Source organism: Somniosus microcephalus, chromosome 19 (assembly GCF_052327205.1).
Source record: "Somniosus microcephalus isolate GS21.2 chromosome 19, FLI_Smic_1.0, whole genome shotgun sequence".
In the NCBI taxonomy this organism is placed as follows: domain Eukaryota; kingdom Metazoa; phylum Chordata; class Chondrichthyes; order Squaliformes; family Somniosidae; genus Somniosus; species Somniosus microcephalus.
The window spans coordinates 29,601,156-29,628,088 of NC_141005.1; the positions used below are offsets into that span (position 1 = coordinate 29,601,156).

The 26,933-nt window shown below is 47.3% G+C and overlaps 1 long non-coding RNA gene across 3 annotated transcripts in view; it reads left to right on the top strand.

Moving 5' to 3' along the window:
- LOC147104282 (uncharacterized) overlaps nucleotides 1-26,933 on the top strand; it is an 85,883-nt gene that overhangs the window by 42,800 nt on the left and 16,150 nt on the right. For all 3 annotated transcript variants that reach the window (XR_015072298.1, XR_015072300.1, XR_015072299.1), the window contains one exon: nucleotides 18,264-18,377. This is a non-coding gene — a long non-coding RNA (uncharacterized LOC147104282). The remainder of the gene's footprint in view (nucleotides 1-18,263; nucleotides 18,378-26,933) is intronic.

Genomic DNA, 26,933 nt, shown 5'->3' on the forward strand with positions numbered 1-26,933 from the left:
GCACTTGGTTTGAGAATAAAGCAAGGCTTTAATCAATGTTTCAGAACATGGAGGTCTAGTTGTACTTCACTAGTTCCTGACTTACAAAATGTCCCTGAGCAAGCTGGGCCCACGCCCGAGTATTTATACTCCTTGGATGGCGCCACCAGCTGGCCATCCAGCATTATTTCATGAGTAGTTTCTTTATGATGATGAGATTTATAACAGTTATGCCAATATCAGGATGACTTCAGCCATGCCTAACTCTTTGGGCATAAATCTATGGCAGCACATTATTTTCATAAATGCAGGAAACTCCTGCAAGCTGGCCTTATGCATGGGGGGATGGAGCGGCAGAGGATTACAGCAAACGTATCTTGCAATCGGTGCAAACGATTGAGGAAATTCGCCCCAACCAATGTTACATCATCAGACCGGCATTAATCAGTTACACACAAATTTCCTCGGAGAGTAATGAAGGTGGAACTCTGCTCTTATGCCGTAATTATACATTGCAAACTGCTGGCAGTCAGCTGACTTTTACAGTAAGTGCCCATTGCAAGTATCGGGTGTTACTCTCCCTGGGTATTTTGCTGGTATTGGTGGGTGAAGAGGGAGTTAGTGAGATTGTCTTATCTTATTGATAACTAAGCAAACCTTTACATACCAATCACGTATGTTGAAACTTTACAGGACACTCACAGGCAGCTTGTTGAACGGTGACCTGTTTAAATATTGGGAAGAAGAATTGGATGACTATTAAAACTTTATAGCTTGTGAGTAATAGTGAAAGGTATAAAGTTAATCCACGTTCTGATCTTGCAGACAGGGGCACAGAGCGAGAACTGGAAAAGGGGGCAGGGAAGAACGGTAGAGAGAACACCTGGACAGAATATAACGTGGTAGGACTGGAGATGGATTGTCTTGCTAGTACAAGAGACTGTCTTTTTGTTCCTCTTTTGCCATTGTGAAAAAGCCCATTCCCTTGCTTGGGGCTTATTTTCATATTATGCTAAGCAACTTGATCCCTGCAGTAAAATCAAAACATGAACCACTTCTTTGAATTCCAGGTGAAAGTGAGAGGCATAAACAGCAGGAAACAATCTGATTACCGAGGGGAGGTGTGACCCTTTTAGGGGTATATTGCCCTCTGTCTGGGGCACAAAGCTCAAAAGTGCACTTGTACTGAAAACTGAGATGGGTTTCAGTTTGGGAATGTTGAATCACTGCAAAGGAGATGTCTGGTCTTCCATCATATGTGTAATCTTTATCATTTGTGGTATAATTATCTTGAAACTGCTGCAAAGGAACCTGCCTTAACAGTCCACCCACATCTTATTCTGTGTGGATGTAATGTAATTATGGTAGATTTCATTTATTGCCACATAGTGCCGTCACTGGTACAAACATAGGGCTATTGTGAAGTACAAGGCCATTGAACCCATCAGAGGGTCACTCAAACAGACCTGTACTATGTATTTGTTGACTGTGTTGCTATCGCAGCATTTAAAACTATTTCTCCCATCCACTTCCATGTTGCAGGACTTGCGCTTCTTGGGGATTAGATTCTAGTTTGAATCTGGAGTAAATAGCAGCCCAGACTGGTGCTGGAGCACTATTGCCACAATAACAAAAACGCGTTAGTGGCAACACTATTGCCAAGCGTGGCTGAGTGCTGACGCTGTTGGGCTAAGTGGTAGTACTCTTGCCTCTGAGGCAGAAAGTTGTGGGTTTGAGCCCCATTCCAGAACGAGAGCACAATTTAGGCTGATATTGCAAAACTGAGGGAGTACGGCATTTTTGGAGGTGCCATAATTTGCCTGTTGTGGTTGATCCTATGGCAGTATTTTAAAATGGAGATCAGGGAGTCGTCTAATGTTCTGACCAACATTCATCCCCCAACCAACACCACCAAACAGGTGTCAGCCGTGACTTAGTGGGTAGCACTCTCGCCTCTGAGTCAGAAGGGTGCGGATTCAAGTCCCACTCCAGAGACTTGAGCCCATAATCCAGGCCGACACTCCAGTGCAGTGCTGAATCATAGAAACTTATGGCACAGAAGAAGGCCATTCGGCCCATCGTGTCTACGCCGGTTGAAAAGGAGCTATCCAGCCTAATCCCACTTTCCAGCACCACCCTTTCAGGCAGTGTGTTCCAGACCCCCACCGCCCTCTGGGTGAAAACATTTCTCAACTCCCCTCTAATCCTTCTACAATTACTTAAAATCTATGACCCCTGGTTATTGACCTCTCTGTTAAGGGAAATAGATCCTTCCTATTCACTCTATCTAGGCCCCTCATAATTTTATACACCTCAATTAAGTCTCCCCTCAGCCTCCTCTGTTTCAAAGAAAACAATCCCAGCCTATCCAATCTTTCCTCATAGCTAAAATTCTCCAGTCCTGGCAACATCCTCATAAATCTCTTCTGCACCCTCTCTAGTGCAATCACATCCTTCCTGTAATGTGGTGACCAGAACTGCACGCAGTATTCTAGCTGTGGCCTAACTAGTGTTTTATACAGTTCAAGCATAACCTCTCTGCTCTTATATTCTATGCCTCGGCTAATAAAGGAAAGTATCCCATATGCCTTCTTAACCACCTTATCTACCTGCCCTGCTACCTTCCGGGACTGAGGGAGTGCTGCACTGTCGGAGATGCCATCTTTCAGATGAGACATTAAACTGAGGCCCCGTCTGCCCCCTCAGGTGGAAGTAAAAGACCCCACGGCACTATTTTGAAGCAGAACAGGGGAGTTCTCCCTGGTGTCCAAGTCAATATTTATCCCTTATTTCAAATCAGATTATCTGGTCATTATCACTTTGCTGTTTGTGGGACCTCGCTGTGCCCAAATTGGCTGCCGTGTTTCTTACATTACAACAGTGACTACACTTCAAAAGTATTCCATGGGCTGTCCTAAGGTTGTGAAAGGTGCTATATAAATGTAAGTCTGCCTTTCTTTTATTTGCAGGATCTTGCTGCATGCTAATTAGCTGCTGTGTTTGCCTACCCAACAGTAGTGATTACACTTCAAAAGTAATTCATGGACTGTGAAGCATTTTGGGACCTCCTGAGGATATGAGCTGTGCTGTATGAATGCAACTTATTTCTTATGAGGGGTTGGGGAAAAGAGGGAACAGGCAATCAAGAGAAAGAACAGACTTATGGAAAACCTGCAATTGGTTTATTTATTTTTCAGTAATGTGAAAATGCTTAGCACCAGGTTTAGTTCAGAGTTCATCCTTACCACCAATGTCATCAGATTATTGGTGGACATGTTGGGATCGGTAGAAAACAACAGGCAGAGACTTTTGTTTAAGCCAAAACAAAACGTGTCTTTAATCACTCTCCACGAGGGCTGAAGGGCTCAGCCCCGTGCAGGGGCTATGACGTCATCACGCTACCGACGCTCTTAAAGGGACCCTGCACCGATAACCCAACCCAGCATGTACATATCACAACATTGCTATACATAGTGAATTGTGTTTTTAGGTACATATAACAGCATTGGCTATACATTGTGTTATTGTCCCTATGTGGTCTCCGCCACAGACACCAGATTAATAGTCAGCCAGTGCAGGTAATGGGTGTCTCGGTTAAGATCACTTTATTTGTTCTTGTTTTAAAATATCTTGGTATTGTGCCCTGTGTGAGCTGATTTTTCCCATAGAGTAATTAAGTATTTCTGCTTTATTAGGCTCTGGAGTCATGGGAACTGTCTGTTGTATTTTGTTGTGCTTTTCTCAGGGTCTCTTGTTGGCTAACTGCCAGGTAAGGTGTAGACATGAGACTACAGTCAGGACAGGATGTTGTGTGGACTGTGTACAAAGTGCTCTCCACGTCTAGAATTTGTGTTGGTTTACTGCCTTAGAGTGCTTGCTCAGACAGGTCATTGTGATATGGCTAGCGAGTGTTTTTTCACCTATGTTTTAAGCTGAAATGAAAGGACTGATCAAATGGATTGCAGGAAGCTATGTACTTCTACTTGCTAATCGTACATTTTCAGGTGATAAGTCAATAAATCACCAACTGTAATACCATGATTAACTTTTCATCAAATTGCAGCTTCTGCTTTGGACTTCACTCACATTTGCACCAAATGCCGTTTGGACCACTCAAGTTTGTATTTTTTTATTTTTACCCTTGCTTAACTGGATCCTGTGCAGTTTCCCAGCAGAGTGGATAGGGAGGAAGCCGGTCCCAGGTCTGGACCAATGCTGAACTGTAGCCAAAAGAGGCTTGCTTGCTTTTAAATTGTCTGTCTTATCGTATCTCTCAAACCTCTCGCTATGCTTCACGTTCAGTGAATCGCTTCTTAAGTATAGTGGCTGTTATGTTGGTAAACCCTGCAGCATCTTTTGTGAACAGCAGGATCTCACAAACAACAATGAGATAAAAGACCATTTAATCTGTTAGTGAGCAGTGCACAAGGGTGATCTGTAGGGAGTCGACTTTTCTATTTTTTTGTGTGTGGATAAGTGCCCAGGAGTTGTTTAACCCCCGCAACAGCACGATCAAGATTGGGAATGTTGGTCATGAATTTGCAGCCGTTCATGGTCTGTCGCATTCATAGATTATGTTGCACCAACCTTTTTTCCACTTCTTTCAGTGAGAATACACCTACAGTGCTAAATATTTTTCATAAACACAACAACAACAACTTGTATTTATATACCAACAAAAAATAGGTACAGTGTGACAGCATGCTTAGCAAAATGTAACAAATGTCTTTATTAAGATTTGATTTCTTTCTTGCTCCTGAAATATGCTGGAGTGCCAACGAAAGGCAGGAACTGAGAATGCTTGGCTGTAACTTAGTTTAAAAGGACAAATTATGCCGGAATTCTTCATATTCAAATTACTGCTAATGTTTGAAATTAAAACTGAAAATGCTGGAAATACTCAGCAGGTCAGGCAGCATCTGTGGAGAGAGAAACAGAGTTAATGTTTCAGGTCAATTCTGACAAAAGGTCATCGACCTGAAACCATGGGGGCGATTTTGCCAGCCCTGGGGAGGCGGGACTGCCGGGAAAATGGCAGAATCTGGGAGGGGTTACCCATCCCGCCCCCAACCCGCCTCTGTGCCATCTTCCCAGGAGGCGGGTACCCGACCCGCGCCGAGTCCCGTCTCCGTGCCATTTTCCCAGGAGGCGGGTACCCAACCAGTGCCAGGTCCCGTCTCCTCGAGGTGGGAGGGAGATTAGTGCCAATTAACTGCCTGTTAACAGGTAGTTAACGGGCAGTTTTTTGGCTAATCCCTATTTTGAGCCCTAAAGTGTGGGCTTCCCGACGGCTCTGAACCTCGCCAGGGTCAGCGAGGCGAGCCGTGGGTCTGCGGGGGTCGGAGGGGCTGAAATATCCGGTGTGCAGGTGAGTGATGAGTGCAAGTGTGGAGAGGTAAGTGTGTGAGGTGAGTCTAATCTGTTTTAATAAGATGACTTACCTCTGCTTCTGCCTCCAGGCTTTGTCTCTTTAGGCTGCGGAGCTGCCTCATCTCAGCGGCAGAGAAAGCAGAATGGCCGCTGCGTTCTCAGATACAGCAGCCTTCTGCTTTGGAAAGCTTTCTAAGTGAGCCTTGAGTAAAGGACTCACCTTAGAAGACAGATTGTCAGTGTGACAGCTTCACAGAGCTGTCAAACACTGACAATATGGCCTAGAAATTCGGTTTTGGCGCAGCGAGGGCTTTAGCGCCGGAAGTTAGTGCCGGCGCTAAGTCCCCCTGCGCGCGCCAAAAATTCAGTAGCGCCACGCCCAAACGGCTGCCGGCGCTACTGAGGGGTCTCAGCGCCTCAAAACTGGCGCCGCATTGCGGCGCTATTCCGGCGCTGCGGCGCCCGCTGCGGTGCGGCAGGCTCGGGAAGTGCAGGCCTCCTCCTTCCGTTAAGGAGGAGCTGCCTGCACCCGGCCGTGGCCCGTGATAATCTTTTTAAAAATGAGCCCGGCACCTCGGACAAGTGCCGGGCTTGCTTCTGTTTCGGGGGGGGGGGGGGGGGAAGTCCGGGGAGGGAGCTGCGGCCAGGCGGCCGGCGGGAAAGCGGCCGGCCGCCGCGGGGCCTTTAATGCGCCGGCGCAAAGTTCTGTAAGGCACCTCTGCCAGAACGTTGCTTGCGGCTGCCACGGGCGAGGCGGCCGCAACTCAATTTCCGAGTTCGGGCGGGTTACCATGGCAACCGGGACGCTGCGCACACCGATGACGTCATCGGTGCCGGCGCAGCGCTACCGGCCTAACGCCGATTTAGGGCCCCTGTCAATTTCTAAACTGGCCATAACTTCGGCGCTAGGCCCTCTAGTGCCTCAAAAGCGGCGCTAAGGCCAGTGAATTTCTAGGCCTATATCTGTCAAAAAACCTTGACAGATGAAATGTCACACACTGACGTTTTCTGTCACCGGCTTTCCCTTAATTGGCCTGCTAAGCCCACTGGGCGGGCTTAACAAGGTCAATCAAGGGAAAATAGCGCGGGTTGGCCGGACGTCAATGGAGGCGGGACTAAAACCCGACAAGCTGCAGTCCCGCCTCCATCACGTCCCCATTGATAAAATCACCCCCATTAACTTTGATTCTTTCTCTCTCCACAGATGCTGCCTGACCTGCTGAGTATTTCCAGCATTTTCCCTTTTTATTTCAGATTTTCAGCCTCCACAGTATTTTGCTTTTGTGCAGCTAATATTGGTTGGGTCAAAAAATGGGCATGGAGGTGCGTTAGGAGAAACAGCTTTACAGTGGGTTGTACTTTCTATCGTTTGAAACGTGCAGCCCATGGAATTCCTGAGGCTTCGTTATCGAGTTGGCAATTTAATTGTTTTTTTCCTTTTGCATTGATTCCCTTGAGACCCAGAGTTTTTGCTGGGAGCCAAATGGCCTGGATTTTCCGGGGCCTGTGACCGTCGCATATGCACAACGCGGCCGTAAGTGCCCCGCAAGTTCCGGGTCTCTGAATGCGCTGCGCTCGCGCGAAACCCCGGAACTTGCGATCTGTCAAGTTTCAGCTCGACAGATCATCCACATCCCTGGGAAATGGACATTTGCTGGCGGAGAGTTTGCCCAACTACTGCCCAGCGAATGCCCACCAAACCCTCACGCCTGGTAGAAGCATAAGGGTGAAAATCAATATTTAAATTAAAAGTTTTAAAATCATTTAAACATTCAAAAATCTTTAAAATTAGTTTAGGTTATTTTTGGACCCTTTAAAAATGTTTAAATTTGTTTTTCAAAAAATTAAATTTTTCTTTTAAATGTTTAATTTAAATTGTATTTTTTAAATTAATTTTAAACATGTGATATTTTTATTTAGGTTGTGTGAAAGTGTGTTTTTTATGTCATTTCTAGTAAGATTATGGGAATTCCGTACGTAAATGGAATCCCCATAAGCAGAATGGGAATCCCCCTTTGTGATTGGTTGGGCTGGCCCATGTGATCGCAGGGACACTGGATAACAGTGTGTGTCCTTGGGATACGTGGGCCTTTACGCAGGCATACATCTGCAGGCCCAGGACTGCAAGAGTCCGAAGATACGGTGGCACCAGGTAGGTCCATAATTTTCTTGCGGATCGGAGGCATTCGCTCGCGAGAAGTCTCCGACCGCAATTTCAGGTCCATTAGCTTTGGTCCTCCCAAAATTTACGTGGGGGAAATTGCCACATATCCAAAGCTGGTGATGGACAAACAGTCTGACAAGATAGCAGCAGTGGAGGTATTGCGAGAAGTTGTGGAGCGGTAGAGCTGGGTGTTGTCAACATATATATGGAAGATGACCGCATATATGGATGATGACAATGCTGCCAAGGGGTAGTATTTAGATGAGGAAGAGGAGTGTTGCAAGGATAGATACATGGAGGATTCCAGAAGTAGTAGGGCTGGAAGAAAAAGCCATTGCTGGAAGTGGTCTGGATAACTGAGAGTGTAACCACGTGCGAGCAGTCCCACTGAGCTGGACAATGGAAGAGAGGCATCGGAGGAGGATAGTGTGGTTGACCGTGTCAATGGCTGCAGGGAGGACGAGAAGGGGTAATGCATCAGAGTCACAAAGACACTAATTTGTGACTGGTTAGGGCCATTTTGGTACTGTGGCAGGGGCTGAAACCTGGTTGGGAGTTGCGAGAAAGATGGATTTGGGAGGCAACAGCACACGTTCAAGGACTTTGGAGAGAAAAGGGAGATTGGAGAGGGGGGGGGAAGGGAGGGAGGGGGGTGCTAGTTTGCAAGGATAGAGGGTCAAGAATGTTTTTTTTTTGAGGAGGGTGGTGATGGCAGTTTTGAAAGGCCAGGAAGGGAAGTTGGATAGTTAGTTTAGTGGGAATGTGGTCAAGGGAGCAAGATATGGGTCTCATGGACAAGATGAGCGCGAAGAGGAGATGGGAGAAAACTCGAGACACAAGGGTCAGCACTAGAGCACAGGGGAACCTGGGGGATGGTTTTGCTTAGTGGGCAAGGGAAATAAGTCGGGGGGGGGGGGTGGAGTTGAAGCAGTAGAGGTAGTCAAATGACTGATCTCAATCTTAGTGACAGGAGTCCATGAGCACCTTGCACTTGTTGGAGGTCAGGGTGGAGGGAACAGGAGAGAAGAGTTTAAGGAGCTGGTTGGTAATGGAAGAAAAAAGTCAGGGGTTATATTTTATCTTGAGAATGATCCTCGAGTAATGGGTGGTTTCGGCAAAGGAGAGTGAGGCCTGATGGGGACTGATGTGGTCCAGACAAATCTGGTGATGGATGGCTAAACCAGTTGTGTGCTAGACATGTTCAGGGCTGCATCCTTTAGACTTGAGGAGGCAAAGAGGGCGATCATACTGGCGTTATGACCGGGATGGGAGAGAATAAATGCTTTATTAGGGACATCAAGGGCATCAAAGGTGGAGGTGTGTTGAGTGATCGATCAACTTGACAGCTGCACAGGTATCATGGTGAATGGAGGGCCAGAGGTTAGGCAGTTGGGAGTTTGAAAGTACAGAATTGGGGGACAATTTTTGTTCCCGGAGACAGACACAGAAGGAAATGGGGTTTGAAGGGGGTAGGGGGATGTGGGTGGTGATGGATACAATTAAGTTGTTCGAGATGACTGTGTAAGTGATCAAGACCATTGGAGTAAAGATGCCACAGGGGCTGGCATGGTCAAGTGGCTATCTGTGACTATGGGTAGGGGAGTTTGTAAGGAGGGCGTGGGTTAGGTCAGGTAGTGAATTCATAGGAGATTGAAATCACCGAAGATAAGGAGTCACTCTGTGCAGAGGCTGGGGGAGGTTATCTTGGGGAGAAACTGGTGGCGAGGCTTAGGTTGAGAGGCAGTAGACGATGACAATTTTAAAGAAGGGGCAGCCCGGGGTTGAACAAGGTGAGGATGCTCAAAGGAGGAGAAGGTATCAGAGGAAAAAGGAGAGAGATAATGGTGTGACTTGTTGATGAGGGCCACACCACCACTGTGGCAGTTTGGGCAGGGCAAGTGGTGGAACCTATAGCCAATAATGTTGTGGATGGCAAGGGTCTTGTTTGTGATTGGAATAGATGTTCTGGAGGGAAGTGCAGAGAACTCCAGGTGCCTTGTACCAGATGGATTAAAAATTGTTACACTCGTTACTGTAATGTTGGAATAAATATTACAATTTCTAATTAACCAACTGTCACCCCATGCATGTTAAATTTCACTCGATCAGCAACCTCACCAAATACTGAGGAACGTTACAAATTCAACAGAAGTTATCCTTAGGGTGAGTCACATTCAGTCCCCAATTCTTCAGTGAGTCTCCCCCTCTGTCAGCTATTTAAAACCCATGGGAGCAGCTAGTATGCATTCATCGGCCGACCTGTTAAAAAATATGAAAAATAATTGGTGGAGCTGAAATTGTTAAAAAATATGAAAAATAATTGGTGGAGCTGAAATTGAAAATTTGAAATAAAGATGGAAAATACTGACAATTTCTGCCAGTTTAAAAAAAAAGATGTGTTAATATTTGGATAGAGACCCATTGTCACACCTGAAATGTTACCACTTTTTCAACAAAGGTTGAGGGGATATGCCGTTCACTTGCAGAAATATTTGCCTGATTGTGCAGAATTCGATGTGTGCGCAAACTGCTTTTGCTTTGTGGGTACTTGAGTTATTTGTGATTTAACGTAAGGAAGTTGTTGAAGTGAATTGAATTGGAATCAAATGGGTGGATGGTTGTGCTGTACCGTAAAATTGATATCGGATGTGCAAATTTACCAGCCACCTACCTTATGCATTCAGCCACCCAGAGTGGAGATCCTCAGGAGATGGATATGGGCTGATGAGCGAGGAAATATTGCAGTATGCGTGACGACCAGGACCTTGTTTTGCCTGTTCGTTTTTCATGTTTCAATCCAATACAAAAACTCCTCTGAACAGTTTGTGGGGGACAAATTTGAAACAGATTATATCTGTTAATGTCCGTTGTTTTAACATTTACTGATTTAGTGTTCAAGGGTTTAAGTCGCTTTTCATTTCTTTGTTAGCATTGTTGTCATGCTTAGTGAGTTATTTCACTGCCTGGGTTTGCCACAAGGAATGCCTCTGCGTAGGAATGACTGCATTTCATGAGCTTTCTCGAATAGAAGGTAGTACTTCCAGAACGCCTGCGAGCAACTGAGCAACTGATCTAATGGCCTTTCTGGAGCCATGGAACCTATTGAAATGACAGCTGAGAATCAGATTAGCAGTAGGCTTATGTTGCTGCTTCGGATCCGAGCCGTTCACTTCTATTTCCAATTCTTTCTCCCCCTTTTTCTTTTCTATCTCTCAGTCGCCTCCCAAATCCGTGCCCATCTTTCCTGCAACTCCACGTTTGAATCCCTCCAATCTGGTTTCCGCACCTGCCACAGTACCGAAACGGCTCTCATCAAAGTCACGAATGACATCCTTTGTGACTGTGATGAAGGTAAACTATCCCTCCTCGTCCTTCTCGACCTGTCTGCAGCCTTCGACACGGTTGATCACTCTATCTTTCTCCAACGCCTCTCCACTGTCGTCCAGCTGGGAGGGACTGCACTCGCCTGGTTCCATTCTTATCTATCTAATCATAGCCAGAGAACCACCTGCAACTGCTTCTCTCCCCGCTCCCACATCGTTACCTCTGGTGTCCCCCAAGGATCTATCCTTGGCCCCCTCCTATTTCTCATCTACATGCTGCCCCTTGGCGACATCATCCAAAAACACAGCGTCAGTTTCCACATGTACGCTGATGACACCCAGCTCTACCTCACTACCACTTCACTCGACCCCTCCACGGTCTCTAAATTGACAGACTGCTTGTCCGACATCCAGTTCTGGATGAGCAGAAATTTTCTCCAATTAAATATTGGGAAGACCGAAGCCATTGTCTTCGGTCCCCGCTACAATCTCTGTTCCCTAGACACTGACTCCATCCCTCTGACTGCCAACTCTCTGAGGCTGAACCAGACTGTTTGCAACCTTGGTGTCATATTTGACCCTGAAATGAGCTTCCGCCCACATATCCATGGCATAACTAAGACCGCCTATTTACACCTCCGTAACATTGCCCGTCTCTGCCCTTGCCTCAGCCCATCTGCTACTGAAACCCTCATCCATGCCATTGTTACCTCTAGACTTGACTATTCCAACGCACTCCTGGTTGGCCTCCCACGTTCAAATTCAAATTCAAATTCAAATCGCTTTATTGGCATGATAAGGTACATCTTATGTTGCCAAAGCATCAAAATACATTTATGGTTGAACACATAAACGCAGTTCTATTCATACAGTGTATAAACAGGTATATCCCTGAGTGTATAAATATACATTCGCATTGTTTATATATACTCTTTTCTTAGTTTACTGGTTGTCCCTCTGTTCATGGCAAGCTGTAACATAGTGTGCCGCCAGTGTTACACAGCTTCTCTCCTCCCCCAGTAGGAATGGGAGTTTTTGGTTGTCATTCAGATTTCTGAATTCAGGGCATATTTGTGAGAATTTTTGGTAGAAATTCTCCCTGATGCCCTGATATTTTCCACAGGCTGTGAGGAAGTGCATCTCTGTCTCCACTACTCCCTGACTGCAGTGAGAGCATATCCTGTCTTCTCTTGGCAGCCTGGTCTGCCTGTGTCTGCCTTTTTCGATCGCTAGGCTATGTTCGCTAAGTCTGTACCTTGTCAAGGTTCTTCTCAGTTTGTTATCCTTTACCATGGTCAGGTAATCAGCTATGTTGTATTGTCTGTTTAGGGCCAAGTAGCAATTGAGTTTGCTTTGGGTTTTTGTTGTTTCTGCCCAATATGTCAGATATTTTTCCTTTTGCTTAGCGACGATTGTGTTGGGTCGAATTCTTTGTGTTACCCTGTCACTGTCCTGGGGCTGGTTATTGTTAGTATTGTTAGTAGTTACTTCACTGAGCCCCAGGACTAGTTGACTGAGGGTATTCTTCTTTATGGTCAGCTCTTGGCATTTCAGGGCGTCATAGTGATAGCATTGGGGGTTGCTCATTTGTAGGTGATTCCAAAATTTGGTGGCTCTTTTTTGGATAGTGATTATTAATGGATAGTGGCCTAGTTCCGCCCTGCATGCATTGTTTACTGTTTTCCTTTAAGTCCGGAGGATACTTTTACAGAATTCTGCATGTAGGATCTCAATTGGGTGTTTGTCCCATTTTCCAAATTCTTGTTGTGTTAGTGGTCCCCATACCTCACTGCCATAGAGCGCAATTGGTTCAATTACTGATTTGAAAATTTTGAGCCAAATGCTAATTGGGATTTCTATTACTTGAGGTCATCCAAAACTCGTCTGCCCGTGTCCTAACTCGCACCAAGTCCCGTTCACCCATCACCCCTGTGCTTGCTGACCTCCATTGGCTCCTGGTTAAACGACACCTCAATTTCAAAATTCTCATCCTTGTTTTCAAATCCCTCCATGGCCTCGCCCCTCCCTATCTCTATAATCTCCTTCAGCCCCACAACTCCCCCGAGATATCTGCGCTCCTCAAATTCTGCCCACTTGAGCATCCCTGATTATAATCGCTCAACCATCGGTGGCCGTGCCTTCTGTTGCCTAGGCCCTAAGCTCTGGAATTCCCTCCCTAAACCTCTCCGCCTCTTTACCTCACTTTCCTCCTTTAAGATGCTCCTTAAAACCTACTACTTTGACCAAGCTTTTGGTCACCTGCCCTAATTTCTTCTTATGTGGATCGGTGTCAATTTTTTTGTCTTATAACACTCCTGTGAAGCACCTTGGGATGTTTTACTACATTAAAGGCGCTATATAAATACAAGTTGTTGTTGTTGTTGCTTCTGACAATATTTGGGGCAGCAGGAACTCTGAATATCAGAAGGAAAAGAGAGGAGGCAGAGAGAGGCGGAGAAACCAACCAAAAGAAACGTGTCAAACAACAGAGACTAGGTAGAGACACAAGCTGAGAATCAATGAGTTTGTTTCTAATTTAGTAGAATATTAAGATTGAGAGTTTTTACTGCAGCCACCAAAGGCATTCCTTAAGGATAAACAGGACTGTGAAGAGTTATCGGTACCTTACAACTTGATTCTGTGCTTTAAAGTTCAGAGTTGTGCAGATGGAATAAAATACAAGAAAATAAATTGAGTTTGATGTGCAAGACTCAATACTGGTGCTCTGGGAATTTAGTGAAATAGTTCAGACCAAAAGATATATTTTTTAAACACAGCGAATTGTAAGGTTTGGGTGTTGAAATTATGGCTCAAAATACTAAGGAGGTTTCAGTTGCTGGAATCTAGTCTGTGAAATTGCACCTTTTGCTTCAATAAAATATGATGGCCTAGAAATTCAGTTGGGCGCGCCAGCCGTTAGCGCCTTAGGAGGAGTAGATATCGAGCGCTAGGCGCTTAGCGCCCGGGCGCAGCGCGATCTGCGCCTCGCCCCAACTTCAGTACACATTTAGCGCCGGCGCACAGTCTTAGCGCGCGCCCTGCTGCGCGCGCAGATCATGACGTCATTTCCTAGTGCAACGCCCTTTGTGCGACCCGAACCGGAACTTCACTCGCGCCGGCCCATTGTGCGCCGGGCGGCCCTAACGACTGTGAAGTGGAACGGTACACTGCCGAGGCGGGCCACGGGGAGCGCTAATTAAAGGGCACTTACCCTGCACTATAAAGGCCAGCCATTTTGCAGCATTCACTCTTGTGCAACGGTTTTTTGGAGAGAGGCCAAGGAGGAGAGCTTACTGCTTTGGCCCAACACTAGGACAGGTATTTTTGGCTCAGGCCAGAGCTTAGCAATTATCTTTGCCTTCATTGAGAGCTCAGTGTTTGCCAGCATATAATGGGGGCTGTATTGGGTGCCAACGCTGACTTTCAGCCTTATGCCAGAAGGGCTTACAGACGCCGTGAGAGAGTGGCAGCCCTGACTAGACGCAGAGGGGGCAACAGGCGTCGCCAACTGAGGCCTTACCCACCCAGGGTATACCGCCAGCAGTCCTCCTATCTGACCATGTCTGCCGCGAAGTGTGTTAGGAGGCTGCGATTCAGAAGGGAGGTGGTTGCAGACATCTGCCAGCTGCTTCACAGAGATCTACAGCCACAGCTGATGCGCAGGACGTCTCTGTCGGTGGCAGTGAAGGTGACGGTGGCTCTCAACTTCTATGCCACCGGCTCCTTCCAATTCGCTGCTGGGGACATCGCTAACATCTCCCAGTTCGCCGTGCATTGCTGCATCCGCCAGGTGACCGATGCCCTTTTCAGAAGAAGACATCAATTCATCTCCTTCCCCATGACCCTGGACAAACAGCAGCAGCGTGCAGTGGGATTTGCAAGAATAGCGGGCTTCCCCATGGTGCAGGGCGCCATTGACTGTATGCATGTGGCTTTGCGGGCACCTCTGGAGCATGCCGAGGATTACCGCAACCGGAAGGGCTACCATTCCCTCAACGTACAGCTGGTGTGTGACCACAGGCAGTGCATCCTAGCTGTCAATGCCCGCTTTCCAGGCAGCAGCCACGATGCCTTTATCCTGCGACAGACAACTGTGGCTGACATGTTCCAGGCACAGCCTCACCCAAGAGGATGGCTTATCGGAGACAAAGGCTATCCTTTGTGTACCTGGCTCATGACCCCGCTCCGCGCGCCCACGACCCCTGCTGAAGAGGCATACAACGAGAGCCATCAAGCGACTAGGAACATCATAGAACAAACAATCGGCGTCCTCAAGCAATGGTTCCGCTGTCTCGATCGCTCCGGGGGAGCCCTCCAGTATTCGCAGGAGCGAGTCTCCCAATTCGTTGTCGTTTGCTGCATGCTGCACAACCTGGCTATCCGCAGGACTCGGGCACTGCCACCTCACGTTGGACCACCACCTCAGGAGGAGGAGCAGGAGGACGAGGAGTACCAGCCCAGGAGGGAGGCAGAAGGTCCAAGGGCCGCCCGTCGGCGGCTTATTGAACGTCACTTCTAGGCCCCCTGTCAGGGAATGGCTTGTGCCAATGAAAGAACATGATTGCAGCCGCTCCGCAAGCCCTCAGCCGGTTAAGGCAACAAACACTTCAAAGATCAAACATGGACAATGTTAATAAATAAAATGCTTTATTGTACAAACTCAGGGCCCCTCCTACATGAAAACCAAAAACAGACGAAACCCCCAAAAAACACTCAAACACATTACTCGCTCCCACAACCTGGAGAGGATTAACAAAACAGTGCAACTAAAATGGCCGTCATCCTCGGCCTTCGTAAAAAACAAACATCACATCCTCGGCCTTCAAAAAACAAACATCCAATTCTCGGCCTCAAAAAACAAACATCCAATTCTCGGCCTCAAAAAACAAACACAACTGGCCACACATTCGACTTTTTGGCCCGCTAGGGCGATGCCTTGGCCATCTTTGTGTGGGCCCTGCCCGCCCTGCTGCTCCTCCTCAAAGTAAGGCCATTGGCTGCTGCAAGGCTGGGGGCAGGCTCCTGAGGGGCACATGTCGTGACGGCAGATGCCCTTGGGGGTCGGCCTAGTCGAGGTCTGGCCGTCGAGCGGGCGGCTGTTGCATGCTGCAGCTGTGGCTGGCCAGCATCAGTCGCTGCAGCAGCTCCTGGCAGCTCCACTGGGGGAGTGGCAGTGGCGGCTGGAGGAATGGGGGCAAGCTGGCGGATGGCAGGCGCTCGCTGGTCGCCTGAGACACTGGCACTCGCCCGGGCCAGCACTGCAGCATGCGCACCAATCTGCCGAGGGACAGACCGCTGTGCTGCTGCAGCGCGCTGGGTGCCCTGGCGATGCCTGGCTGACACAGCGAGTGTGGCAGCAGTGAGTGCCCGTGTTGCCCTGTTCAGTGACCTCATCAGAGCACCCAGTGACTGCACGGCACCACTGATCAGCTGCCCACTCGCTGCCTGAGCTGCCCCGAATGCCGCCCGACTCGCTGCCTGCTCTGCCCCGAATTCCGCCAAACTGATGGCCTGTGAGGCCCCGACGCCGGTCACACTCCGAGAGAGGGACTCGATGGCCTCAGGCAACCGTGCCACTACCCCCATGAGCTCCGTGTGCCGGCGCTCCGAGTCCGCGGACAAGTCCTCGAGGCATCCCATCTCCTCGGCGAAGACCATCTCCGGACTGGAGGCCGGACTCTCCCTCTGGGGAGAAGGCCGCTGAGCTGGCCGACCCTTCCTGCGTTGCTGGACGCCGCTGGGCCCAGCAATTGGACTCCCCTCCGACCCTTCCCCCCTCTGGGGAGAAGGCCGCTGAGCTTCCACCCCCCTCCCGCGTTTCTGCAGGCCGCAGGTCCCATGAGCTCCCCTCCCCTCCGACACTTCCGCCACGCTCCCCTCCAGGGAAGACGTGTCCCCTACATTGGCATGGGTTGCCGCGGCTGAGGGTTCCCCTGATGGGCTGCCTTCCTCTTGCTCCTCCTCCTCCTCCTCCTCCTCTTCTGAGGGGCTGTCACTGGCAAGTTCAGGGACCTCCTCCTCACCATCTGAAAGCAGGAAGGCACAAGAGTAGCTTTAGAGTGAGGAGAGGGCGTCAGCGAGGGATGCATGAGTGGTGGCATTCAGCGCATTGGTCGGACAGTGGCAAAGGATGTAGATCTGATGCGCAAGTGGGACGAGAGAGGTCCAAAAGGTGATGTCCTTACCATTGGTGCCCAGAACAGGGTCGGCTTCTCCACATGCAACGGGGCCAATCACCCGGCCACCCATGATGCGCTCCACGCGATGTTGCAGCTCGGTGAGCGGCTGGATCTGGGGTCGGCCTCCCCGGTCGCAGTCCGGCTCTTCTTATTATTGGCCAGCTTGGCCTGCAAGAGAAAGGACGGCCTCTAAGTACAGTGTGTAGCCCTGATCTTGTGTGCACTGCCTCCCATGGTGGAATAGCCTGGCCAGTGTGTCGCCCTGATCTTGTGTGCACTGCCTCCCATGGTGGAATAGCCTGGCCAGTGTGTAGCCCTGATCTTGTGTGCACTGCCTCCCATGGTGGACTAGCTTGGCCAGTGTGTTAAGTGCAGAATGTGCAATTGATGTTCATGCCTGTCCCATAGCTGCTGCATGAGGGCTGGCCATTAGGGCTTTCAGGTCCCTTTGCCCATAATGTGAGGTGCACATGCAAGGATGAGGAGGACACTGGAAAGGGTACTCACCCTGACAATCCGAGTGAGGTCATTAAACTTTTTGCGGCATTGGACACCGCTCCTGGGGACCTCGCTGTTGGCTGACACCTTGCTGGCGACATGCCTCCAGGCTCTCCGGTAGACACGGCCCGGCGCCTTCCTGCCATTGTCCGGGTACAAAATATGGCGCCTCTTCTCCACAGCACCAACCAGCACACTCAGATCACGCTCTGAGAAGCGCTGCGCTCGTTCACGGGCCTTCTGCATGGCTTCAGGCGCTATTTGGGTCCAGCAGCAGTGTTCAGGCCTAGCTGGAGGGCTCCACTATCCAGGGCGTGGCAGCAGACCAAGTCGACCCTTCCCCCTTAAGAGCTGGCCGGTGCCAGGGTGTCTGCTGTCAATCACGAGATGGCCGCACCTGCGCTGCGCCCGGCCTCGGCGCTCTCGCTCAGCACCTCCGGCTTAGCGCCTAAAGAGAGGCGTGCAGCGCCAGTTTTAGCGCTCGAGCAAACTCTTAGGGCGAAGCTAATGAATATCGGAGAAGTGGCCTCGATTTTGCGCCGGGCGCAAACTTTAGCGGCCGCCCGACTTTACCGCCCCAAAAGTGGCTACAATGAATTTCTAGGCCGATGTATTTCCAACCTGACTATTCCACAAATGTAGTTTGGCTTTCTCTCGACCTACTGCATTATAATTGGGTTTTTTCTGGCACTGATACTTGTGACATTAATCCACTTTTTTAAAATGTTGGGGGTTTTTTTTAATCAACAGAAGGAACTGGCCAATGACCCTGAAGTCCTCGGATGCGCGCTTACAGACTGGTGACTGACCGTATAATTAAAATGGTTGAACTTGCAGAATGAAGTAGAAGACTTTATTCACAAGGTACTGCTTAACTTTGAGAACAAATGTTGTTAAACCACTCAATTAATCAATAGCTGCCCTCGTCTAGATGGCAAGCAGGTGACCTAAACAGGGCTCTGCTAATGCTGCTCCATAACTGGCTGCTAGGAGGGTCATGACTGGACTAATGACTTTCTTGTAGATGAGTAATCTGAATCTGTCTGCCCCTCCCTTTCTTTCCTCTTGGGAATTACCTCACTTCTGCTTAGTATTGTACTTGGCAGTCCATTGGAGATCAGGAACTTACTACATTGGCAAAATGAAGGCACAATCACAGAACTTTCAATTCCCACTTTTATGCTGGTAAAATAATCTTTTGTAAATAGCAGGGCTGCAGAAAGAGAGGATTTAAATGCTTGCAATTGAATTTGGTATTTAACCAAGTTTTGTCTTGGGTTTAACAACAAAGATTAAGTTTGGAACACTGGACCATCCACCCCCTCCCCTTCACAAAGTCTTTGGAGTGGGATTTGAACCCACAACCCTCTGATTCAGGCGAGAGTGCTACCAACTGGGCCATGGCTGACATCGTCCACCTCTGCCCTGCCTCAGCCCATATTCTGCTGAAACCCTTCTCTATGACTTTGTCATCTCCAGACTTGACTATTTCAGTGCTCTCTTGGATAACCTCCCAGTCGTCATTCTCTAAACTTCAGCTCATCCAAAACTCTGCTCCCTATATCCTATCCTGCACCAAGTCTACCTCACCCATCACCACTGTCCTCATTGACCTTCATTGGCTCCCAATCCCTGAATACCCCAAATTTAAAATTGGCATTATGCTTAGCTCCCTTCATGGCCTTTCCCGTCCCTATATCTAACCTCCTGCACTCCGACATTAACCCCCCCTCCTGAACTCTCCATTCCTCTGACTCTGGATTTTTGTGCATCTTCTCATCCATTTGCCCCACCGTTGGTGTCCGTGCCTTCAGCTGTCTCAGCCCCGTGCTATGGAATTACCTCCCTAGAGCCCTCCACATCTTCACTTCCCTCTTCTCCTTCTTTACCCTCTTTAAACCCCACCTCTTTGGCTAAGCTTTTGGTCACCCATCCAATTACCTTCTCCTTTGTCTCACGTCCATTTTTGTCCGATTATGTGTCTGTAAAGTGCCTTGGGGCGTTTTGCTATGTTAAAGGCACTATATGAATGCAAATTGTTGTTGATCTTGTTTTACAAAGTTTGCGTCAAGCTATTGGAAGTTTTACAGGGCCACCTCTGAGCATAGGATCTTCACTGAGTGTCTCTGTTAGCCATTGTCATAACGTAGCTGAAATTGGAGCAGCCAACTGTTATGCTTTCAGCCAAGCCCAAGGATCTAGCTAAAGTTGGAATTGCGAGGCTGCGTTGCACATTTCAGTCCCAGCAGAAAATCCAGATCGCACACATGGGATAAATGCCTCAAGTCTGCAAGAGTCCAGAGTGCACAATTGAGGCTGTCTATGCATCGCACCACAAGAAGGATATAATGGCCTTGGAGGGGATGCAGTACCTATTCACCAGAATGATAGTGGGCTAAAAGGGTTAAATTATGAGGACAGGTTGCATAGACTAGGCTTATATTCCCTTGAGTATAGTAGGTTAAGAAATGATCTAATTGAGATGTTTAAGATGATTAAAGGAGCTGGTACGGTAGAGAAACTATTTCCTCTGGTGGGGGGAGTCCAGAACAAGGGGGCATAATTCTAAAATTAGAGCCAGGCCATTCAGGGGTGATGTCAGGAAGCACTTCTTCACACACAGGGTAGTGGAAATCTGGAACTCTCTCCCCCAAAAAGCTGTTGAGGCTGGGGGGGATGTCAATCAACCATTTCAAAACTGAGATTGATAGATTTTTGTTAGGCAAGGGTAGTAAGAGATACGGAACCAAGGTGGTTAGATGGAGTTAAGATACAGATCAGCCATCATCTATTTGAATGGCGGAACAGGCTCGAGGGGCTGAATGGTGTACTCCTGTTCCTATGCAATTTCTAATGGGCAAAGGTCACTAATTGGTGTTTAAAACAGTAATCCTCAGGGGAGCTGGTATGGAGAATGGACAAATTGCACTATTGCAGTAGGGGTTTCAGTTCTGAGGCTGGGTTAAAACATTGCTTGCAATTTCAATGAAGCTTTAGTCCATATCTGATCAGTGCCGTACCTCACGTAAGAGTTGCGGTATAGAGAATTCACTCTTTGATTTGAATTTATATGATGCCGTTTTCAAACAATAGGTACAATTCCTGACTCTGGAAAGCTTAGGAAAATTATGACTAATGCATCTGCAATTTCCTCCCCTATTTCTTTTAATACCCTGGGGTGGAAACCATCAGGTCCTGGAGATTTGTCGATCTTTATTTCCATTATTTTGTCCATTACCATTTTTAAAAATTATGTTAAATCCACTAAGTTCCCTCCCCTTGAGTTATTTTAGGTTCCCTTCTATGGCTGGTGTTTTGTTTTCTTTCTCGACTGTAAAAATGGATACAAAGTTCTCATTTAACAGGTCTGACAGTTCCTTATTGCCTGTTATAGTCTCATCTGTTTTTAATGGGCTCACATTCCTTTATACCACTCTCTTTCTCTTAATATATTTGCTTTTGCTGTTAACTTTGATATCGCGTGCAAGTTATTTTTCATATTTCCTTTTTGCCCTAATTTTTTGTTTTGCACCCTTTGTTGCTTTTTATAGCTCTGCCAGTCTGCTGGATTTTCACTTTTCCTTGCAGTTGTGCAAGGCTTTTCTTTTAGCTTGCTACTGTCTCTTACTCATTTGTTGACCATGCTTAACTACACAAGTGGAACCCTTTGCTTTTTTAGGAGTATGTACTGGTTTTGTATTGTACCAAATCCTTTGAATACTTCCCACTGCTTGTAGGTTTAACCACCAATAGTTCAGCCCAGTTTACTGGACTCAATTCATTTCTCATCCCTTCGATGTTTGCCTTATTTAAATTTAGAACACTGGTTTGTGACCCTCCCTTCCTCCTCCTCAAATCTAATATCAAATTCAATCATATTATGGTCTCTGTTCCCTAGCTGTTCCTTTACTGTCAAATAGTAAACTAAATCTGGAATGTTACTCATCACTAAATGTTATGTGGCTTATTCCCTTGGTGGTTCTACATAGGAACATTTAAGAATAGCAGTAGGTCATTCAACCCCTCGAGCCTGTTCCGTCATTCAATTAGACCATGGTTGATCTGTACCTCAACTCCGTACCTGCCTTTGGTCCGTATCCCTCGATACCCTTACCTAATAACAATCTGTCGGTCTCCGTCTTGAAAATTCTAGTTGACCCAGTACCCACAGCCATTTGGGGAGAGAGTTCCAGATTTCCACTACCCTTAGTGTGAAAAAGTGCTTCCTGATTTCACTCCTGAAAGGCCTAGCTCTAACTTTAAGATTGTTCTGGAAAACTGTCCTGAAAACTTTCTAGAAATTCATTGGGCTGGATTTTGCGGGGGTCAGTGGCGATCGGTGGCGGATCGGGTGGGAAAGTGTTTTTTTTCCTCAGCCACACGCCTTTCCCCGATATCGGGTCTGTCAGCGCTGAGCAGACCCGACACACAGTGGTGGGTTCACAGCGGGGGCCCAATTCAGGTAATTTGTGGCTTCTTTAGAGCCACTTAAGAATGAATTTCAGCTCATCTTCTGCATTTCACAGCTCGCGCACAGGGTCCACGCTGGTAGTGGACCATGTCTGTCAAGCTGAGACAGGAGTTCAGTGGCCATTGAATCAGCTGTTGAGTTGACAGCTTCATATGTACAGTAAAAGCTCCCACCTTACAGAGATATCTTCCCTCAGCCACAAACTCTTCCTCGCTGCATTTGCACAACAGATTCACCATGCTGCCAAGTCTTTACACAAGTCTCCATCCAGTCTGACCTCATTACCTCTCTCATCATTGACAGATCTCTTCTGTCATCTCTACTTCACTTGCCATCTATTCCATCAGCATGAGTGCCCTTTATACTGTCTCACCTTGGTCCTCAGAATCCCACCACGATCAGCCCCAGCACCAGCAGCACCACACACACCAGCAGCACCAACAATAACACCAACCTTCTCCGTAATCAACTGATGCTGCACAGGACAGAGGGCATCAGCACCCGAGCACATTGCTGCCTGGGAGGCCAGGGATGGCCTCACCATGGCCAGATTTGCTTCACTTGATGCGCCAGGTTGGCACCACCCCACACCAACACCATAAAGCATCCCTACAATGCCCAGGCCATTCCTTTCACACTCATCACCATTGCGGGGGGTACCGTTATGTCTCACCATTCACTGCAACTGTCTAAGCCACTTCCAAAGGTGCACACAAATCTGTCCAAGAATGCAAAGTGTTGAAAATAAAGATTTCAATGTTTGACACCAGATGAACAGAAACTTTACATGAACATTGCATAAAACACCCAAGTGCCTACCCTTGTGTGTTGTTAGTTGGTATGATTGCACTAGGATGAAGGTGAGTGTGAGGGGTGGCTAGTGAGATGGGGAAGTGATAATGTAGATAGAGAGGGATGGGTGGAGGTGCAAGGTAAGTTGGTGAGAGTAAGAATGTGCAGGAGTAAGGTAGGGAAGGCAGAGTGATGGGGATGTGATGAGAGGCACAGCAGGATGAGGTTGAGCGCGGCTTTGTACTAATGTTTCATGATCTACTGAGATAATTGAAACGTTTGCGGCACTGCACCCAGGTCCTCCTGACCACACCCCTGCTTATGCCCTCCTCTGCAATGTGCAACCAGGCTGTGTTGATCTCCTGGGGAGGTCTCTGCCCATGGGAAGGGAAGAGAACCTCCCTGTGTGCTGTGACTCCCTCCATAAGCATATGGAGGGAGTCATGGGAGAACCTGGGTGCAGCTGTGCACTTCTGTGCAGTGCTTGTCAGTGTTTGCAGCACCTCAATGCTGTAGAACACTGACAGCACAAATGTCAAAAGAAAGTTGGCCATGGTCCCTTTAAGGAAACCGGCTGATGATGCGTCATCAAATGATGTCACCAGACCTGCTTCCTCTAATTGGCCGGGAAACACGTGGCAGGGCTTAACAAGCCCAATGAAGGGAAATTCCGTCTCCCGCCACGGACCTGCCGAGGTTCGTAAAATCGCGGCCTTTGTCTTTACTACTTGAACTGTAAAGTAGTTCTGTTTCTCCTCTGTGAAAATGTAACATCTCCCATTATAACCACATTGTTTTTGCTGCATGCTTCCCTGATCTCCATAGTTATACATCCCACCACCCCATCTCCCCCACTGCCTACTAAATCACTACGATCAAGAGGTCTGTAGACAACTCAACAACAACTTCCATTTATACAGCATTTATACAACTCCTACCAGAGTCTTGTGTCCTTTGCTGTTCCTTAATTCTACCCATAGTGTGTTCACTGCCTGATCACCCCTAATTGAAACCCTTTCTTTCCATTGCTGCAATTGTCTTTTTATCAATATTGCCACTCCTCATTCTCTTTAAATTTCCCTGTCCTTTCTAAAGATCCTATACCCTGGAATATTCCCATCTTGTAGCCAGGTCTCTGTAATGGCTACTACATCATACCCTTTAAGCTGAATTTTTGTGCTTTGAACTCACTTGTTTCATTCCTTATGCTATGTGCATTTGTGTACAGAACTCTTATTTGGGTAACTATCCCCATCCTGTCTTGCTGGTCTTTTTCTCACACTTGTTAATCTAGTGCGGATTTTCCCCACCTACATCCCCCAACTAGTTTAAATCTAACCCCATTACTCTTATTTACCCTTTCTGCAAGGACTGGAGTGTCTCTCCCGTTTAAGTGACGGCCATCCCATCTGTACAGCCTTCCCTGGCCCCAAAAGTGGTCCCAGTGTCCACATTTTAGTAATTGAATAACTTTTTTCTCCAGCATGTTTTTGTTCAGAACTTCCTATATTTATGCTGAAATGCAGTGTGATTAAATGGGAAAAAGTTACAAATTGGATCTTGTTTAACTTCAGTTTAAAGGAATACTGATTGAAGCATAACATTTCTTGGCAGACTCCATTATGCATTTATCAGGACTGGAATGCAGCAAATGTTAACATGTAGTGTGGGGGCTTTTGCGTTTTTCAGGGTAAATGCTTTGTTTTTAATTACGTCTGACACATTCTGCCTATTCTGTTTGACCTTTGAGATGTTTCTGCAACTTTGATCACTTATGAATGTTTCTTTTTTGTTTGAAAAGTTTTGCTCTGTTTCTAAACATTTCCAAAAGTCCAAGGCTCCTTTTTTGTGTGGTTGTGGATTGATGAATTTCAACCAGCGCTCACTGTACAGCGGGTCTAACTCCAATAGAATCATAGAGCATATATTATGGAATAAAGGAAAATAACTGTGGTGGGTGGTGACAAAGAGACACATTGGTATAACATATACCAACAATGGCTTTTAAAAAATGTATTCATTCACAGGTGTCGCTGGCAAGGCCGGCATTTATTGCTCCTCCCGAATTGCCCTCACGAAGGTGGTGGAGAGTCACCTTCTTGAACTGCTGCATAAGAACATAAGAAGTAGGAGCAGGAGTAGGCCATACGGCCCCTCGGGCCTGCTCCGCCATTCAATAGGATCATGGCTGATCCGAATCTAGACTCACGTCCACTTCCCTGCCCTCTCCCCGTAACCCCTAATTCCCTTATCTGCTAGGAAACTGTCTATCTCCATTTTAAATTTATTTAATGTCCTTGGGGTGAAGGTACTCCCACAATGCTGACTTTTTTGTAGCGGTTTGCTGGGCCATTTCAGAGGGGCAGTTTAAGATTCAACCACATTGCTGTGGGTCTGATGTCACATATAGGCCAGACCGGGTGAGGGCGGCAGATTTCCTTCCCTGAACGACATTAGTGAACCAGATGGGTTTGTACGACAATTCGGTAGTTTCACGGTCACCATTACTGATACTAGCTTTTTTCTTTAATTCCAGATTTATTTAATTAACTGAATTTCAATTAGTCCAGATTATTAATCCAGGCCTCTGGATTACTAGTCCAGTAACATAACCACTGTGCTACTGTAACCTCAGTTGGCCAGATGAGGAGAGTCATTCCTGCTCGTCCGTAAGATAAAGCTGCACGTGCTTAAATTGAATATTCATGCCATGTTTTTGATACCTGCTGTGAATGATGAAAACTTGAAATGGTGGACCCAGTGCTTGTGCTCGTCAGTAAGCCCCAATAGATGTGTAACGATACAATAAGATGGGAGGGGAAATGGAGCAGGCCCACGGGAACACTCAGTTGTAATACTGTGCAAATGACCAATGCAGGTGGCACAGCCTCTAATTAATGTAGGTTAGTATTCCTTGTGTCTCTACCTGATGCAGAAACAGGTGGGACTGGTTGGATTAGTGGTTTAGCAGACCACAGTATTTAATAAATAGCATTCTTTGGAGCAATTAACTTATATTTTACCCTTCTAAATCTTTCTTTTGTAAACAGTGCAGCCCTCTCAAATTTTTAAATGTCTGCCTGATAGTCCACCTGTAAAGTGGATAAGTGTGGGATCAGAATTTGCACACAAAAGAGCATCTCATATCACTAAAAAAAATCCACTGGATGTTGTTAAAGCCTTTAAACAATTTTTGAATATTAACAAATGCTTGAGCATGCTGAAACCCTCCCTACACACTCGAGCTTTTGTTTCTTGAGGGCTGGGAATGGAAGAGCAGGTCCAGTTCACATCTACACTGATTTTACATTTGTTTTGCACTTTTTAAAAAAAAATCACCAAATAGTGAAAATTGCTGCAATGTAGCTTTAAGATTCACAAACAAAATTACACAAATCAGTATTTAGAACTGGTTAATGTACCTTAAAATGTGACTTTTGCTGTTGTCTTTTTAATGTAGCGTGTAGCATGTGTGTTACCAGTCTGCAGTTGAACTGGACCATGTGTTCATAAGTGTATTTATACCCTGTTTCTGGTATTGTGCACTCAACAGCTTTTTCTTTCATGTTTTTGTTCATAGTTATTCTCAAGTACATTGCATCTTGAATATGGGGGAGAAATTCGGTTGGTAGCGCCACCGATTAATGCCTAAAGAGGCAGAGAAGTGGGGCGCTAGCCAATTTCCGGGCGGGTGCAGGGTGCCTAGCGCCTCGCCCCATATTGACCATGCATTTAGCGCCGGCGCAAACTCGTAGTGCCCGCTCATGGGCGCAGGCAGATTATGACGTCATTTCAGTGTGCAACGCCTTTTGGGCGCCCCGGACTGGAAATTCAGTGGCGCCTCCCTCCGTAGCACCTGGTGCTATTAGTGACAGCTTACAGGGAACCTTACCCAATTGCTCTCGGCCTGGGGGGGCGTTATTTAAAGGGGACTGGTGTGTTTAAAAACGGCAGCCATTTCTGGAGCACAACTTCCTCGAGAGCTACAAAGGGTTGCTGAGCTGCACACTGAGAGCCATTTGACCACTGAGCCAGCGCAGGCAGATGATCTTCAGCCTTCTGACCATCACCTTGCTGTTGGTGAACCTTAACAATGGGGAACCTTCCTGTGGGCACTTATTATGGGGGCTGCATTGGAGGGGAACATCCTGCTGCTG